The following is a 17,065-nucleotide window of genomic DNA, read 5'->3' on the forward strand; positions in this document are numbered from 1 at the left end:
AGAGTGTATAGTGTACAGAAGACAGGAGTAGAGAAGAGTGTATAGTGTACAGAAGACAGGAGTAGAGAAGAAGAGTGTATAGTGTACAGAAGACAGGAGTAGAGAAGAAGAATGTATATTGTACAGAAGACAGGAGTAGAGAAGAAGAATGTATAGTGTACAGAAGACAGGAGTAGAGAAGAAGAGTGTACAGAAGACAGGAGTAGAGAAGAAGAATGTATAGTGTACAGAAGACAGGAGTAGAGAAGAAGAATGTATATTGTACAGAAGACAGGAGTAGAGAAGAAGAATGTATAGTGTACAGAAGACAGGAGTAGAGAAGAAGAATGTATATTGTACAGAAGACAGGAGCAGAGAAGAAGAGTGTATAGTGTACAGAAGACAGGAGTAGAGAAGAAGAGTGTACAGAAGACAGGAGTAGAGAAGAAGAATGTATAGTGTACAGAAGACAGGAGTAGAGAAGAAGAATGTATATTGTACAGAAAACAGGAGTAGAGAAGAAGAATGTATAGTGTACAGAAGACAGGAGTAGAGAAGAAGAGTGTATAGTATACAGAAGACAGGAGTAGAGAAGAAGAGTGTATAGTGTACAGAAGACAGGAGTAGAGAAGAGTGTATAGTGTACAGAAGACAGGAGTAGAGAAGAAGAGTGTATAGTGTACAGAAGACAGGAGTAGAGAAGAAGAATGTATAGTGTACAGAAGACAGGAGCAGAGAAGAAGAGTGTATAGTGTACAGAAGACAGGAGTAGAGAAGAAGAGTGTATAGTGTACAGAAGACAGGAGTAGAGAAGAAGAATGTATAGTGTACAGAAGACAGGAGTAGAGAAGAAGAGTGTATAGTGTACAGAAGACAGGGAGTAGAGAAGAGTGTATAGTGTACAGAAGACAGGAGTAGAGAAGAAGAGTGTATAGTGTACAGAAGACAGGAGTAGAGAAGAAGAATGTATAGTGTACAGAAGACAGGAGCAGAGAAGAAGAGTGTATAGTGTACAGAAGACAGGAGTAGAGAAGAAGAGTGTATAGTGTACAGAAGACAGGAGTAGAGAAGAAGAATGTATAGTTTACAGAAGACAGGAGCAGAGAAGAAGAGTGTATAGTGTACAGAAGACAGGAGTAGAGAAGAAGAGTGTATAGTGTACGGAAGACAGGAGCAGAGAAGAAGAGTGTATAGTGTACAGAAGACAGGAGCAGAGAAGAAGAGTGTATAGTGTACAGAAGAAAGGAGTAGAGAAGAAGAATGTATAGTGTACAGAAGACAGGAGTAGAGAAGAAGAATGTATAGTGGACAGAAGACAGGAGTAGAGAAGAAGAGTGTATAGTGTACAGAAGACAGGAGTAGAGAAGAAGAGTGTATAGTGTACAGAAGACAGGAGCAGAGAAGAAGAGTGTATAGTGTACAGAAGACAGGAGTAGAGAATAAGAGTGTATAGTGTACGGAAGACAGGAGCAGAGAAGAAGAGTGTATAGTGTACAGAAGACAGGAGTAGAGAAGAAGAATGTATAGTGTACAGAAGACAGGAGCAGAGAAGAAGAGTGTATAGTGTACAGAAGACAGGAGTAGAGAAGAAGAGTGTACAGAAGACAGGAGTAGAGAAGAAGAATGTATAGTGTACAGAAGACAGGAGTAGAGAAGAAGAGTGTACAGAAGACAGGAGTAGAGAAGAAGAATGTATAGTGTACAGAAGACAGGAGTAGAGAAGAAGAATGTATATTGTACAGAAGACAGGAGTAGAGAAGAAGAATGTATAGTGTACAGAAGACAGGAGTAGAGAAGAAGAATGTATAGTGTACAGAAGACAGGAGTAGAGAAGAAGAATGTATAGTGTACAGAAGACAGGAGTAGAGAAGAAGAGTGTATAGTGTACAGAAGACAGGAGTAGAGAAGAAGAGTGTATAGTGTACAGAAGACAGGAGTAGAGAAGAAGAGTGTATAGTGTACAGAAGACAGGAGTAGAGAAGAAGAATGTATAGTGTACAGAAGACAGGAGTAGAGAAGAAGAGTGTATAGTGTACAGAAGACAGGAGTAGAGAAGAAGAGTGTATAGTGTACAGAAGACAGGAGTAGAGAAGAAGAATGTATAGTGTACAGAAGACAGGAGTAGAGAAGAAGAGTGTATAGTGTACAGAAGACAGGAGTAGAGAAGAGTGTATAGTGTACAGAAGACAGGAGTAGAGAAGAAGAGTGTATAGTGTACAGAAGACAGGAGTAGAGAAGAAGAATGTATAGTGTACAGAAGACAGGAGCAGAGAAGAAGAGTGTATAGTGTACAGAAGACAGGAGTAGAGAAGAAGAGTGTATAGTGTACAGAAGACAGGAGTAGAGAAGAAGAATGTATAGTGTACAGAAGACAGGAGCAGAGAAGAGTGTATAGTGTACAGAAGACAGGAGTAGAGAAGAAGAGTGTATAGTGTACGGAAGACAGGAGCAGAGAAGAAGAGTGTATAGTGTACAGAAGACAGGAGCAGAGAAGAAGAGTGTATAGTGTACAGAAGACAGGAGTAGAGAAGAAGAATGTATAGTGTACAGAAGACAGGAGTAGAGAAGAAGAATGTATAGTGGACAGAAGACAGGAGTAGAGAAGAAGAATGTATAGTGTACAGAAGACAGGAGTAGAGAAGAAGAGTGTATAGTATACAGAAGACAGGAGTAGAGAAGAAGAGTGTATAGTGTACAGAAGACAGGAGTAGAGAAGAGTGTATAGTGTACAGAAGACAGGAGTAGAGAAGAAGAGTGTATAGTGTACAGAAGACAGGAGTAGAGAAGAAGAATGTATAGTGTACAGAAGACAGGAGCAGAGAAGAAGAGTGTATAGTGTACAGAAGACAGGAGTAGAGAAGAAGAGTGTATAGTGTACAGAAGACAGGAGCAGAGAAGAAGAGTGTATAGTGTACAGAAGACAGGAGTAGAGAATAAGAGTGTATAGTGTACGGAAGACAGGAGTAGAGAAGAAGAGTGTATATTGTACGGAAGACAGGAGTAGAGAAGAAGAGTGTATAGTGTACAGAAGACAGGAGTAGAGAAGAAGAGTGTATAGTGTACAGAAGACAGGAGTAGAGAAGAAGAATGTATAGTGTACAGAAGACAGGAGTAGAGAAGAAGAATGTATATTGTACAGAAGACAGGAGTAGAGAAGAAGAATGTATAGTGTACAGAAGACAGGAGTAGAGAAGAAGAATGTATAGTGTACAGAAGACAGGAGTAGAGAAGAAGAATGTATAGTGTACAGAAGACAGGAGTAGAGAAGAAGAATGTATATTGTACAGAAGACAGGAGTAGAGAAGAAGAATGTATAGTGTACAGAAGACAGGAGTAGAGAAGAAGAGTGTATAGTGTACAGAAGACAGGAGTAGAGAAGAGTGTATAGTGTACAGAAGACAGGAGTAGAGAAGAAGAGTGTATAGTGTACAGAAGACAGGAGTAGAGAAGAAGAATGTATAGTGTACAGAAGACAGGAGCAGAGAAGAAGAGTGTATAGTGTACAGAAGACAGGAGTAGAGAAGAAGAGTGTACAGAAGACAGGAGTAGAGAAGAAGAATGTATAGTGTACAGAAGACAGGAGTAGAGAAGAATAATGTATATTGTACAGAAGACAGGAGTAGAGAAGAAGAATGTATAGTGTACAGAAGACAGGAGTAGAGAAGAAGAGTGTATAGTGTACAGAAGACAGGAGTAGAGAAGAAGAATGTATAGTGTACAGAAGACAGGAGTAGAGAAGAAGAATGTATAGTGTACAGAAGACAGGAGTAGAGAAGAAGAGTGTATAGTGTACAGAAAACAGGAGTAGAGAAGAAGAGTGTATAGTGTACAGAAGACAGGAGTAGAGAAGAGTGTATAGTGTACAGAAGACAGGAGTAGAGAAGAAGAGTGTATAGTGTACAGAAGACAGGAGTAGAGAAGAAGAATGTATAGTGTACAGAAGACAGGAGTAGAGAAGAAGAGTGTATAGTGTACAGAAGACAGGAGCAAAGAAGAAGAGTGTATAGTGTACAGAAGACAGGAGTAGAGAAGAAGAGTGTATAGTGTACAGAAGACAGGAGTAGAGAAGAAGAGTGTATAGTGTGTAGAAGACAGGAGTAGAGAAGAAGGGTGTATAGTGTACAGAAGACAGGAGTAGAGAAGAAGAGTGTATAGTGTACAGAAGACAGGAGTAGAGAAGAAGAGTGTATAGTGTGTAGAAGACAGGAGTAGAGAAGAAGGGTGTATAGTGTACAGAAGACAGGAGTAGAGAAGAAGAATGTATAGTGTACAGAAGACAGGAGGAGAGAAGAGTGTATATTGTACAGAAGACAGGAGTAGAGAAGAAGAGTGTATAGTGTGTAGAAGACAGGAGTAGAGAAGAAGGGTGTATAGTGTACAGAAGACAGGAGTAGAGAAGAAGAGTGTATAGTGTACAGAAGACAGGAGTAGAGAAGAAGAGTGTATAGTGTACAGAAGACAGGAGGAGAGAAGAGTGTATATTGTACAGAAGACAGGAGTAGAGAAGAAGAGTGTATAGTGTACAGAAGACAGGGGTAGAGAATAAGAGTGTATAGTGTACAGAAGACAGGAGTAGAGAAGAAGAGTGTATATTGTACAGAAGACAGGAGTAGAGAAGAAGAGTGTATAGTGTACAGAAGACAGGAGTAGAGAAGAAGAGTGTATAGTGTACAGAAGACAGGAGTAGAGAAGAAGAGTGTATAGTGTACAGAAGACAGGAGGAGAAAAGAGTGTATATTGTACAGAAGACAGGAGTAGAGAAGAAGAGTGTATAGTGTACAGAAGACAGGAGTAGAGAAGAAGAGTGTATAGTGTGTAGAAGACAGGAGTAGAGAAGAAGGGTGTATAGTGTACAGAAGACAGGAGTAGAGAAGAAGAATGTATAGTGTACAGAAGACAGGAGGAGAGAAGAGTGTATATTGTACAGAAGACAGGAGTAGAGAAGAAGAGTGTATAGTGTGTAGAAGACAGGAGTAGAGAAGAAGGGTGTATAGTGTACAGAAGACAGGAGTAGAGAAGAAGAGTGTATAGTGTACAGAAGACAGGAGTAGAGAAGAAGAGTGTATAGTGTACAGAAGACAGGAGGAGAGAAGAGTGTATATTGTACAGAAGACAGGAGTAGAGAAGAAGAGTGTATAGTGTACAGAAGACAGGGGTAGAGAATAAGAGTGTATAGTGTACAGAAGACAGGAGTAGAGAAGAAGAGTGTATAGTGTGTAGAAGACAGGAGTAGAGAAGAAGGGTGTATAGTGTACAGAAGACAGGAGTAGAGAAGAAGAGTGTATAGTGTACAGAAGACAGGAGTAGAGAAGAAGAGTGTATAGTGTACAGAAGACAGGAGGAGAGAAGAGTGTATATTGTACAGAAGACAGGAGTAGAGAAGAAGAGTGTATAGTGTACAGAAGACAGGGTAGAGAATAAGAGTGTATAGTGTACAGAAGACAGGAGTAGAGAAGAAGAGTGTATATTGTACAGAAGACAGGAGTAGAGAAGAAGAGTGTATAGTGTACAGAAGACAGGAGTAGAGAAGAAGAGTGTATAGTGTACAGAAGACAGGAGTAGAGAAGAAGAGTGTATAGTGTACAGAAGACAGGAGGAGAGAAGAGTGTATATTGTACAGAAGACAGGAGTAGAGAAGAAGAGTGTATAGTGTACAGAAGACAGGAGTAGAGAAGAAGAGTGTATAGTGTGTAGAAGACAGGAGTAGAGAAGAAGGGTGTATAGTGTACAGAAGACAGGAGTAGAGAAGAAGAATGTATAGTGTACAGAAGACAGGAGGAGAGAAGAGTGTATATTGTACAGAAGACAGGAGTAGAGAAGAAGAGTGTATAGTGTGTAGAAGACAGGAGTAGAGAAGAAGGGTGTATAGTGTACAGAAGACAGGAGTAGAGAAGAAGAGTGTATAGTGTACAGAAGATAGGAGTAGAGAAGAAGAGTGTATAGTGTACAGAAGACAGGAGGAGAGAAGAGTGTATATTGTACAGAAGACAGGAGTAGAGAAGAAGAGTGTATAGTGTACAGAAGACAGGAGCAAAGAAGAAGAGTGTATAGTGTACAGAAGACAGGAGTAGAGAAGAAGAGTGTATAGTGTACAGAAGACAGGAGTAGAGAAGAAGAGTGTATAGTGTGTAGAAGACAGGAGTAGAGAAGAAGGGTGTATAGTGTACAGAAGACAGGAGTAGAGAAGAAGAGTGTATAGTGTACAGAAGACAGGAGTAGAGAAGAAGAGTGTATAGTGTGTAGAAGACAGGAGTAGAGAAGAAGGGTGTATAGTGTACAGAAGACAGGAGTAGAGAAGAAGAATGTATAGTGTACAGAAGACAGGAGGAGAGAAGAGTGTATATTGTACAGAAGACAGGAGTAGAGAAGAAGAGTGTATAGTGTGTAGAAGACAGGAGTAGAGAAGAAGGGTGTATAGTGTACAGAAGACAGGAGTAGAGAAGAAGAGTGTATAGTGTACAGAAGACAGGAGTAGAGAAGAAGAGTGTATAGTGTACAGAATACAGGAGGAGAGAAGAGTGTATATTGTACAGAAGACAGGAGTAGAGAAGAAGAGTGTATAGTGTACAGAAGACAGGGGTAGAGAATAAGAGTGTATAGTGTACAGAAGACAGGAGTAGAGAAGAAGAGTGTATATTGTACAGAAGACAGGAGTAGAGAAGAAGAGTGTATAGTGTACAGAAGACAGGAGTAGAGAAGAAGAGTGTATAGTGTACAGAAGACAGGAGTAGAGAAGAAGAGTGTATAGTGTACAGAAGACAGGAGGAGAGAAGAGTGTATATTGTACAGAAGACAGGAGTAGAGAAGAAGAGTGTATAGTGTACAGAAGACAGGAGTAGAGAAGAAGAGTGTATAGTGTGTAGAAGACAGGAGTAGAGAAGAAGTGTGTATAGTGTACAGAAGACAGGAGTAGAGAAGAAGAATGTATAGTGTACAGAAGACAGGAGGAGAGAAGAGTGTATATTGTACAGAAGACAGGAGTAGAGAAGAAGAGTGTATAGTGTGTAGAAGACAGGAGTAGAGAAGAAGGGTGTATAGTGTACAGAAGACAGGAGTAGAGAAGAAGAGTGTATAGTGTACAGAAGACAGGAGTAGAGAAGAAGAGTGTATAGTGTACAGAAGACAGGAGGAGAGAAGAGTGTATATTGTACAGAAGACAGGAGTAGAGAAGAAGAGTGTATAGTGTACAGAAGACAGGGGTAGAGAATAAGAGTGTATAGTGTACAGAAGACAGGAGTAGAGAAGAAGAGTGTATATTGTACAGAAGACAGGAGTAGAGAAGAAGAGTGTATAGTGTACAGAAGACAGGAGTAGAGAAGAAGAGTGTATAGTGTACAGAAGACAGGAGTAGAGAAGAAGAGTGTATATTGTACAGAAGACAGGAGTAGAGAAAAAGAGTGTATATTGTACAGAAGACAGGAGTAGAGAAGAAGAGTGTATATTGTACAGAAGACAGGAGTAGAGAAAAAGAGTGTATAGTGTACAGAAGACAGGAGTAAAGAAGAAGAGTGTATAGTGTACAGAAGACAGGAGTAGAGAAGAAGAGTGTATAGTGTACAGAAGACAGGAGTAGAGAAGAAGAGTGTATAGTGTGTAGAAGACAGGAGTAGAGAAGAAGAGTATATATTGTACAGAAGACAGGAGTAGAGAAGAAGAGTGTATATTGTACAGAAGACAGGAGTAGAGAAGAAGAGTGTATAGTGTGTAGAAGACAGGAGTAGAGAAGAAGAGTGTATAGTGTACAGAAGACAGGAGTAGAGAAGAGTGTATAGTGTACAGAAGACAGGAGTAGAGAAGAAGAGTGTATAGTGTACAGAAGACAGGAGTAGAGAAGAAGAATGTATAGTGTACAGAAGACAGGAGTAGAGAAGAAGAGTGTATAGTGTACAGAAGACAGGAGCAAAGAAGAAGAGTGTATAGTGTACAGAAGACAGGAGTAGAGAAGAAGAGTGTATAGTGTACAGAAGACAGGAGTAGAGAAGAAGAGTGTATAGTGTGTAGAAGACAGGAGTAGAGAAGAAGGGTGTATAGTGTACAGAAGACAGGAGTAGAGAAGAAGAGTGTATAGTGTACAGAAGACAGGAGTAGAGAAGAAGAGTGTATAGTGTGTAGAAGACAGGAGTAGAGAAGAAGGGTGTATAGTGTACAGAAGACAGGAGTAGAGAAGAAGAATGTATAGTGTACAGAAGACAGGAGGAGAGAAGAGTGTATATTGTACAGAAGACAGGAGTAGAGAAGAAGAGTGTATAGTGTGTAGAAGACAGGAGTAGAGAAGAAGGGTGTATAGTGTACAGAAGACAGGAGTAGAGAAGAAGAGTGTATAGTGTACAGAAGACAGGAGTAGAGAAGAAGAGTGTATAGTGTACAGAAGACAGGAGGAGAGAAGAGTGTATATTGTACAGAAGACAGGAGTAGAGAAGAAGAGTGTATAGTGTACAGAAGACAGGGGTAGAGAATAAGAGTGTATAGTGTACAGAAGACAGGAGTAGAGAAGAAGAGTGTATATTGTACAGAAGACAGGAGTAGAGAAGAAGAGTGTATAGTGTACAGAAGACAGGAGTAGAGAAGAAGAGTGTATAGTGTACAGAAGACAGGAGTAGAGAAGAAGAGTGTATAGTGTACAGAAGACAGGAGGAGAGAAGAGTGTATATTGTACAGAAGACAGGAGTAGAGAAGAAGAGTGTATAGTGTACAGAAGACAGGAGTAGAGAAGAAGAGTGTATAGTGTGTAGAAGACAGGAGTAGAGAAGAAGGGTGTATAGTGTACAGAAGACAGGAGTAGAGAAGAAGAATGTATAGTGTACAGAAGACAGGAGGAGAGAAGAGTGTATATTGTACAGAAGACAGGAGTAGAGAAGAAGAGTGTATAGTGTACAGAAGACAGGAGGAGAGAAGAGTGTATATTGTACAGAAGACAGGAGTAGAGAAGAAGAGTGTATAGTGTACAGAAGACAGGAGTAGAGAAGAAGAGTGTATAGTGTGTAGAAGACAGGAGTAGAGAAGAAGGGTGTATAGTGTACAGAAGACAGGAGGAGAGAAGAGTGTATATTGTACAGAAGACAGGAGTAGAGAAGAAGAGTGTATAGTGTACAGAAGACAGGAGTAGAGAAGAAGAGTGTATAGTGTGTAGAAGACAGGAGTAGAGAAGAAGTGTGTATAGTGTACAGAAGACAGGAGTAGAGAAGAAGAATGTATAGTGTACAGAAGACAGGAGGAGAGAAGAGTGTATATTGTACAGAAGACAGGAGTAGAGAAGAAGAGTGTATAGTGTGTAGAAGACAGGAGTAGAGAAGAAGGGTGTATAGTGTACAGAAGACAGGAGTAGAGAAGAAGAGTGTATAGTGTACAGAAGACAGGAGTAGAGAAGAAGAGTGTATAGTGTACAGAAGACAGGAGGAGAGAAGAGTGTATATTGTACAGAAGACAGGAGTAGAGAAGAAGAGTGTATAGTGTACAGAAGACAGGGGTAGAGAATAAGAGTGTATAGTGTACAGAAGACAGGAGTAGAGAAGAAGAGTGTATATTGTACAGAAGACAGGAGTAGAGAAGAAGAGTGTATAGTGTACAGAAGACAGGAGTAGAGAAGAAGAGTGTATAGTGTACAGAAGACAGGAGTAGAGAAGAAGAGTGTATATTGTACAGAAGACAGGAGTAGAGAAAAAGAGTGTATATTGTACAGAAGACAGGAGTAGAGAAGAAGAGTGTATATTGTACAGAAGACAGGAGTAGAGAAAAAGAGTGTATAGTGTACAGAAGACAGGAGTAAAGAAGAAGAGTGTATAGTGTACAGAAGACAGGAGTAGAGAAGAAGAGTGTATAGTGTACAGAAGACAGGAGTAGAGAAGAAGAGTGTATAGTGTGTAGAAGACAGGAGTAGAGAAGAAGAGTATATATTGTACAGAAGACAGGAGTAGAGAAGAAGAGTGTATATTGTACAGAAGACAGGAGTAGAGAAGAAGAGTGTATAGTGTGTAGAAGACAGGAGTAGAGAAGAAGAGTGTATAGTGTACAGAAGACAGGAGTAGAGAAGAGTGTATAGTGTACAGAAGACAGGAGTAGAGAAGAAGAGTGTATAGTGTACAGAAGACAGGAGCAAAGAAGAAGAGTGTATAGTGTACAGAAGACAGGAGTAGAGAAGAAGAGTGTATAGTGTACAGAAGACAGGAGTAGAGAAGAAGAGTGTATAGTGTACAGAAGACAGGAGTAGAGAAGAAGAGTGTATAGTGTACAGAAGACAGGAGTAGAGAAGAAGAGTGTATAGTGTACAGAAGACAGGAGGAGAGAAGAGTGTATATTGTACAGAAGACAGGAGTAGAGAAGAAGAGTGTATAGTGTACAGAAGACAGGGGTAGAGAATAAGAGTGTATAGTGTACAGAAGACAGGAGTAGAGAAGAAGAGTGTATATTGTACAGAAGACAGGAGTAGAGAAGAAGAGTGTATAGTGTACAGAAGACAGGAGTAGAGAAGAAGAGTGTATAGTGTACAGAAGACAGGAGTAGAGAAGAAGAGTGTATATTGTACAGAAGACAGGAGTAGAGAAAAGAGTGTATATTGTACAGAAGACAGGAGTAGAGAAGAAGAGTGTATATTGTACAGAAGACAGGAGTAGAGAAAAAGAGTGTATAGTGTACAGAAGACAGGAGTAAAGAAGAAGAGTGTATAGTGTACAGAAGACAGGAGTAGAGAAGAAGAGTGTATAGTGTACAGAAGACAGGAGTAGAGAAGAAGAGTGTATAGTGTGTAGAAGACAGGAGTAGAGAAGAAGAGTATATATTGTACAGAAGACAGGAGTAGAGAAGAAGAGTGTATATTGTACAGAAGACAGGAGTAGAGAAGAAGAGTGTATAGTGTGTAGAAGACAGGAGTAGAGAAGAAGAGTGTATAGTGTACAGAAGACAGGAGTAGAGAAGAGTGTATAGTGTACAGAAGACAGGAGTAGAGAAGAAGAGTGTATAGTGTACAGAAGACAGGAGCAAAGAAGAAGAGTGTATAGTGTACAGAAGACAGGAGTAGAGAAGAAGAGTGTATAGTGTACAGAAGACAGGAGTAGAGAAGAAGAGTGTATAGTGTGTAGAAGACAGGAGTAGAGAAGAAGGGTGTATAGTGTACAGAAGACAGGAGTAGAGAAGAAGAGTGTATAGTGTACAGAAGACAGGAGTAGAGAAGAAGAGTGTATAGTGTGTAGAAGACAGGAGTAGAGAAGAAGGGTGTATAGTGTACAGAAGACAGGAGTAGAGAAGAAGAATGTATAGTGTACAGAAGACAGGAGGAGAGAAGAGTGTATATTGTACAGAAGACAGGAGTAGAGAAGAAGAGTGTATAGTGTGTAGAAGACAGGAGTAGAGAAGAAGGGTGTATAGTGTACAGAAGACAGGAGTAGAGAAGAAGAGTGTATAGTGTACAGAAGACAGGAGTAGAGAAGAAGAGTGTATAGTGTACAGAAGACAGGAGGAGAGAAGAGTGTATATTGTACAGAAGACAGGAGTAGAGAAGAAGAGTGTATAGTGTACAGAAGACAGGGGTAGAGAATAAGAGTGTATAGTGTACAGAAGACAGGAGTAGAGAAGAAGAGTGTATATTGTACAGAAGACAGGAGTAGAGAAGAAGAGTGTATAGTGTACAGAAGACAGGAGTAGAGAAGAAGAGTGTATAGTGTACAGAAGACAGGAGTAGAGAAGAAGAGTGTATAGTGTACAGAAGACAGGAGGAGAGAAGAGTGTATATTGTACAGAAGACAGGAGTAGAGAAGAAGAGTGTATAGTGTACAGAAGACAGGAGTAGAGAAGAAGAGTGTATAGTGTGTAGAAGACAGGAGTAGAGAAGAAGGGTGTATAGTGTACAGAAGACAGGAGTAGAGAAGAAGAATGTATAGTGTACAGAAGACAGGAGGAGAGAAGAGTGTATATTGTACAGAAGACAGGAGTAGAGAAGAAGAGTGTATAGTGTACAGAAGACAGGAGGAGAGAAGAGTGTATATTGTACAGAAGACAGGAGTAGAGAAGAAGAGTGTATAGTGTACAGAAGACAGGAGTAGAGAAGAAGAGTGTATAGTGTGTAGAAGACAGGAGTAGAGAAGAAGGGTGTATAGTGTACAGAAGACAGGAGGAGAGAAGAGTGTATATTGTACAGAAGACAGGAGTAGAGAAGAAGAGTGTATAGTGTACAGAAGACAGGGGTAGAGAATAAGAGTGTATAGTGTACAGAAGACAGGAGTAGAGAAGAAGAGTGTATATTGTACAGAAGACAGGAGTAGAGAAGAAGAGTGTATAGTGTACAGAAGACAGGAGTAGAGAAGAAGAGTGTATAGTGTACAGAAGACAGGAGTAGAGAAGAAGAGTGTATATTGTACAGAAGACAGGAGTAGAGAAAAAGAGTGTATATTGTACAGAAGACAGGAGTAGAGAAGAAGAGTGTATATTGTACAGAAGACAGGAGTAGAGAAAAAGAGTGTATAGTGTACAGAAGACAGGAGTAAAGAAGAAGAGTGTATAGTGTACAGAAGACAGGAGTAGAGAAGAAGAGTGTATAGTGTACAGAAGACAGGAGTAGAGAAGAAGAGTGTATAGTGTGTAGAAGACAGGAGTAGAGAAGAAGAGTATATATTGTACAGAAGACAGGAGTAGAGAAGAAGAGTGTATATTGTACAGAAGACAGGAGTAGAGAAGAAGAGTGTATAGTGTGTAGAAGACAGGAGTAGAGAAGAAGAGTGTATAGTGTACAGAAGACAGGAGTAGAGAAGAGTGTATAGTGTACAGAAGACAGGAGTAGAGAAGAAGAGTGTATAGTGTACAGAAGACAGGAGTAGAGAAGAAGAGTGTATAGTGTGTAGAAGACAGGAGTAGAGAAGAAGAGTGTATAGTGTACAGAAGACAGGAGTAGAGAAGAGTGTATAGTGTACAGAAGACAGGAGTAGAGAAGAAGAGTGTATAGTGTACAGAAGACAGGAGTAGAGAAGAAGAATGTATAGTGTACAGAAGACAGGAGTAGAGAAGAAGAGTGTATAGTGTACAGAAGACAGGAGCAAAGAAGAAGAGTGTATAGTGTACAGAAGACAGGAGTAGAGAAGAAGAGTGTATAGTGTACAGAAGACAGGAGTAGAGAAGAAGAGTGTATAGTGTGTAGAAGACAGGAGTAGAGAAGAAGTGTGTATAGTGTACAGAAGACAGGAGTAGAGAAGAAGAATGTATAGTGTACAGAAGACAGGAGGAGAGAAGAGTGTATATTGTACAGAAGACAGGAGTAGAGAAGAAGAGTGTATAGTGTGTAGAAGACAGGAGTAGAGAAGAAGGGTGTATAGTGTACAGAAGACAGGAGTAGAGAAGAAGAGTGTATAGTGTACAGAAGACAGGAGTAGAGAAGAAGAGTGTATAGTGTACAGAAGACAGGAGGAGAGAAGAGTGTATATTGTACAGAAGACAGGAGTAGAGAAGAAGAGTGTATAGTGTACAGAAGACAGGGGTAGAGAATAAGAGTGTATAGTGTACAGAAGACAGGAGTAGAGAAGAAGAGTGTATATTGTACAGAAGACAGGAGTAGAGAAGAAGAGTGTATAGTGTACAGAAGACAGGAGTAGAGAAGAAGAGTGTATAGTGTACAGAAGACAGGAGTAGAGAAGAAGAGTGTATATTGTACAGAAGACAGGAGTAGAGAAAAGAGTGTATATTGTACAGAAGACAGGAGTAGAGAAGAAGAGTGTATATTGTACAGAAGACAGGAGTAGAGAAAAAGAGTGTATAGTGTACAGAAGACAGGAGTAAAGAAGAAGAGTGTATAGTGTACAGAAGACAGGAGTAGAGAAGAAGAGTGTATAGTGTACAGAAGACAGGAGTAGAGAAGAAGAGTGTATAGTGTGTAGAAGACAGGAGTAGAGAAGAAGAGTATATATTGTACAGAAGACAGGAGTAGAGAAGAAGAGTGTATATTGTACAGAAGACAGGAGTAGAGAAGAAGAGTGTATAGTGTGTAGAAGACAGGAGTAGAGAAGAAGAGTGTATAGTGTACAGAAGACAGGAGTAGAGAAGAGTGTATAGTGTACAGAAGACAGGAGTAGAGAAGAAGAGTGTATAGTGTACAGAAGACAGGAGCAAAGAAGAAGAGTGTATAGTGTACAGAAGACAGGAGTAGAGAAGAAGAGTGTATAGTGTACAGAAGACAGGAGTAGAGAAGAAGAGTGTATAGTGTGTAGAAGACAGGAGTAGAGAAGAAGGGTGTATAGTGTACAGAAGACAGGAGTAGAGAAGAAGAGTGTATAGTGTACAGAAGACAGGAGTAGAGAAGAAGAGTGTATAGTGTGTAGAAGACAGGAGTAGAGAAGAAGGGTGTATAGTGTACAGAAGACAGGAGTAGAGAAGAAGAATGTATAGTGTACAGAAGACAGGAGGAGAGAAGAGTGTATATTGTACAGAAGACAGGAGTAGAGAAGAAGAGTGTATAGTGTGTAGAAGACAGGAGTAGAGAAGAAGGGTGTATAGTGTACAGAAGACAGGAGTAGAGAAGAAGAGTGTATAGTGTACAGAAGACAGGAGTAGAGAAGAAGAGTGTATAGTGTACAGAAGACAGGAGGAGAGAAGAGTGTATATTGTACAGAAGACAGGAGTAGAGAAGAAGAGTGTATAGTGTACAGAAGACAGGGGTAGAGAATAAGAGTGTATAGTGTACAGAAGACAGGAGTAGAGAAGAAGAGTGTATATTGTACAGAAGACAGGAGTAGAGAAGAAGAGTGTATAGTGTACAGAAGACAGGAGTAGAGAAGAAGAGTGTATAGTGTACAGAAGACAGGAGTAGAGAAGAAGAGTGTATAGTGTACAGAAGACAGGAGGAGAGAAGAGTGTATATTGTACAGAAGACAGGAGTAGAGAAGAAGAGTGTATAGTGTACAGAAGACAGGAGTAGAGAAGAAGAGTGTATAGTGTGTAGAAGACAGGAGTAGAGAAGAAGGGTGTATAGTGTACAGAAGACAGGAGTAGAGAAGAAGAATGTATAGTGTACAGAAGACAGGAGGAGAGAAGAGTGTATATTGTACAGAAGACAGGAGTAGAGAAGAGAAGAGTGTATAGTGTACAGAAGACAGGAGGAGAGAAGAGTGTATATTGTACAGAAGACAGGAGTAGAGAAGAAGAGTGTATAGTGTACAGAAGACAGGAGTAGAGAAGAAGAGTGTATAGTGTGTAGAAGACAGGAGTAGAGAAGAAGGGTGTATAGTGTACAGAAGACAGGAGGAGAGAAGAGTGTATATTGTACAGAAGACAGGAGTAGAGAAGAAGAGTGTATAGTGTACAGAAGACAGGGGTAGAGAATAAGAGTGTATAGTGTACAGAAGACAGGAGTAGAGAAGAAGAGTGTATATTGTACAGAAGACAGGAGTAGAGAAGAAGAGTGTATAGTGTACAGAAGACAGGAGTAGAGAAGAAGAGTGTATAGTGTACAGAAGACAGGAGTAGAGAAGAAGAGTGTATATTGTACAGAAGACAGGAGTAGAGAAAAGAGTATATATTGTACAGAAGACAGGAGTAGAGAAGAAGAGTGTATATTGTACAGAAGACAGGAGTAGAGAAAAAGAGTGTATAGTGTACAGAAGACAGGAGTAAAGAAGAAGAGTGTATAGTGTACAGAAGACAGGAGTAGAGAAGAAGAGTGTATAGTGTACAGAAGACAGGAGTAGAGAAGAAGAGTGTATAGTGTGTAGAAGACAGGAGTAGAGAAGAAGAGTATATATTGTACAGAAGACAGGAGTAGAGAAGAAGAGTGTATATTGTACAGAAGACAGGAGTAGAGAAGAAGAGTGTATAGTGTGTAGAAGACAGGAGTAGAGAAGAAGAGTGTATAGTGTACAGAAGACAGGAGTAGAGAAGAGTGTATAGTGTACAGAAGACAGGAGTAGAGAAGAAGAGTGTATAGTGTACAGAAGACAGGAGTAGAGAAGAAGAATGTATAGTGTACAGAAGACAGGAGTAGAGAAGAAGAGTGTATAGTGTACAGAAGACAGGAGCAAAGAAGAAGAGTGTATAGTGTGTAGAAGACAGGAGTAGAGAAGAAGGGTGTATAGTGTACAGAAGACAGGAGGAGAGAAGAGTGTATATTGTACAGAAGACAGGAGTAGAGAAGAAGAGTGTATAGTGTACAGAAGACAGGAGTAGAGAAGAAGAGTGTATAGTGTGTAGAAGACAGGAGTAGAGAAGAAGTGTGTATAGTGTACAGAAGACAGGAGTAGAGAAGAAGAATGTATAGTGTACAGAAGACAGGAGGAGAGAAGAGTGTATATTGTACAGAAGACAGGAGTAGAGAAGAAGAGTGTATAGTGTGTAGAAGACAGGAGTAGAGAAGAAGGGTGTATAGTGTACAGAAGACAGGAGTAGAGAAGAAGAGTGTATAGTGTACAGAAGACAGGAGTAGAGAAGAAGAGTGTATAGTGTACAGAAGACAGGAGGAGAGAAGAGTGTATATTGTACAGAAGACAGGAGTAGAGAAGAAGAGTGTATAGTGTACAGAAGACAGGGGTAGAGAATAAGAGTGTATAGTGTACAGAAGACAGGAGTAGAGAAGAAGAGTGTATATTGTACAGAAGACAGGAGTAGAGAAGAAGAGTGTATAGTGTACAGAAGACAGGAGTAGAGAAGAAGAGTGTATAGTGTACAGAAGACAGGAGTAGAGAAGAAGAGTGTATATTGTACAGAAGACAGGAGTAGAGAAAAAGAGTGTATATTGTACAGAAGACAGGAGTAGAGAAGAAGAGTGTATATTGTACAGAAGACAGGAGTAGAGAAAAGAGTGTATAGTGTACAGAAGACAGGAGTAAAGAAGAAGAGTGTATAGTGTACAGAAGACAGGAGTAGAGAAGAAGAGTGTATAGTGTACAGAAGACAGGAGTAGAGAAGAAGAGTGTATAGTGTGTAGAAGACAGGAGTAGAGAAGAAGAGTATATATTGTACAGAAGACAGGAGTAGAGAAGAAGAGTGTATATTGTACAGAAGACAGGAGTAGAGAAGAAGAGTGTATAGTGTGTAGAAGACAGGAGTAGAGAAGAAGAGTGTATAGTGTACAGAAGACAGGAGTAGAGAAGAGTGTATAGTGTACAGAAGACAGGAG

General features: G+C 40.0%; 1 protein-coding gene across 1 annotated transcript in view; it reads left to right on the forward strand.

Moving 5' to 3' along the window:
- The window catches only part of LOC124000157 (A disintegrin and metalloproteinase with thrombospondin motifs 6-like), a 247,176-nt gene that overhangs the window by 168,722 nt on the left and 61,389 nt on the right, over positions 1–17,065 (forward strand). The window lies entirely within an intron of this gene.

Source organism: Oncorhynchus gorbuscha, linkage group LG16 (assembly GCF_021184085.1).
Source record: "Oncorhynchus gorbuscha isolate QuinsamMale2020 ecotype Even-year linkage group LG16, OgorEven_v1.0, whole genome shotgun sequence".
Classification (NCBI taxonomy): domain Eukaryota; kingdom Metazoa; phylum Chordata; class Actinopteri; order Salmoniformes; family Salmonidae; genus Oncorhynchus; species Oncorhynchus gorbuscha.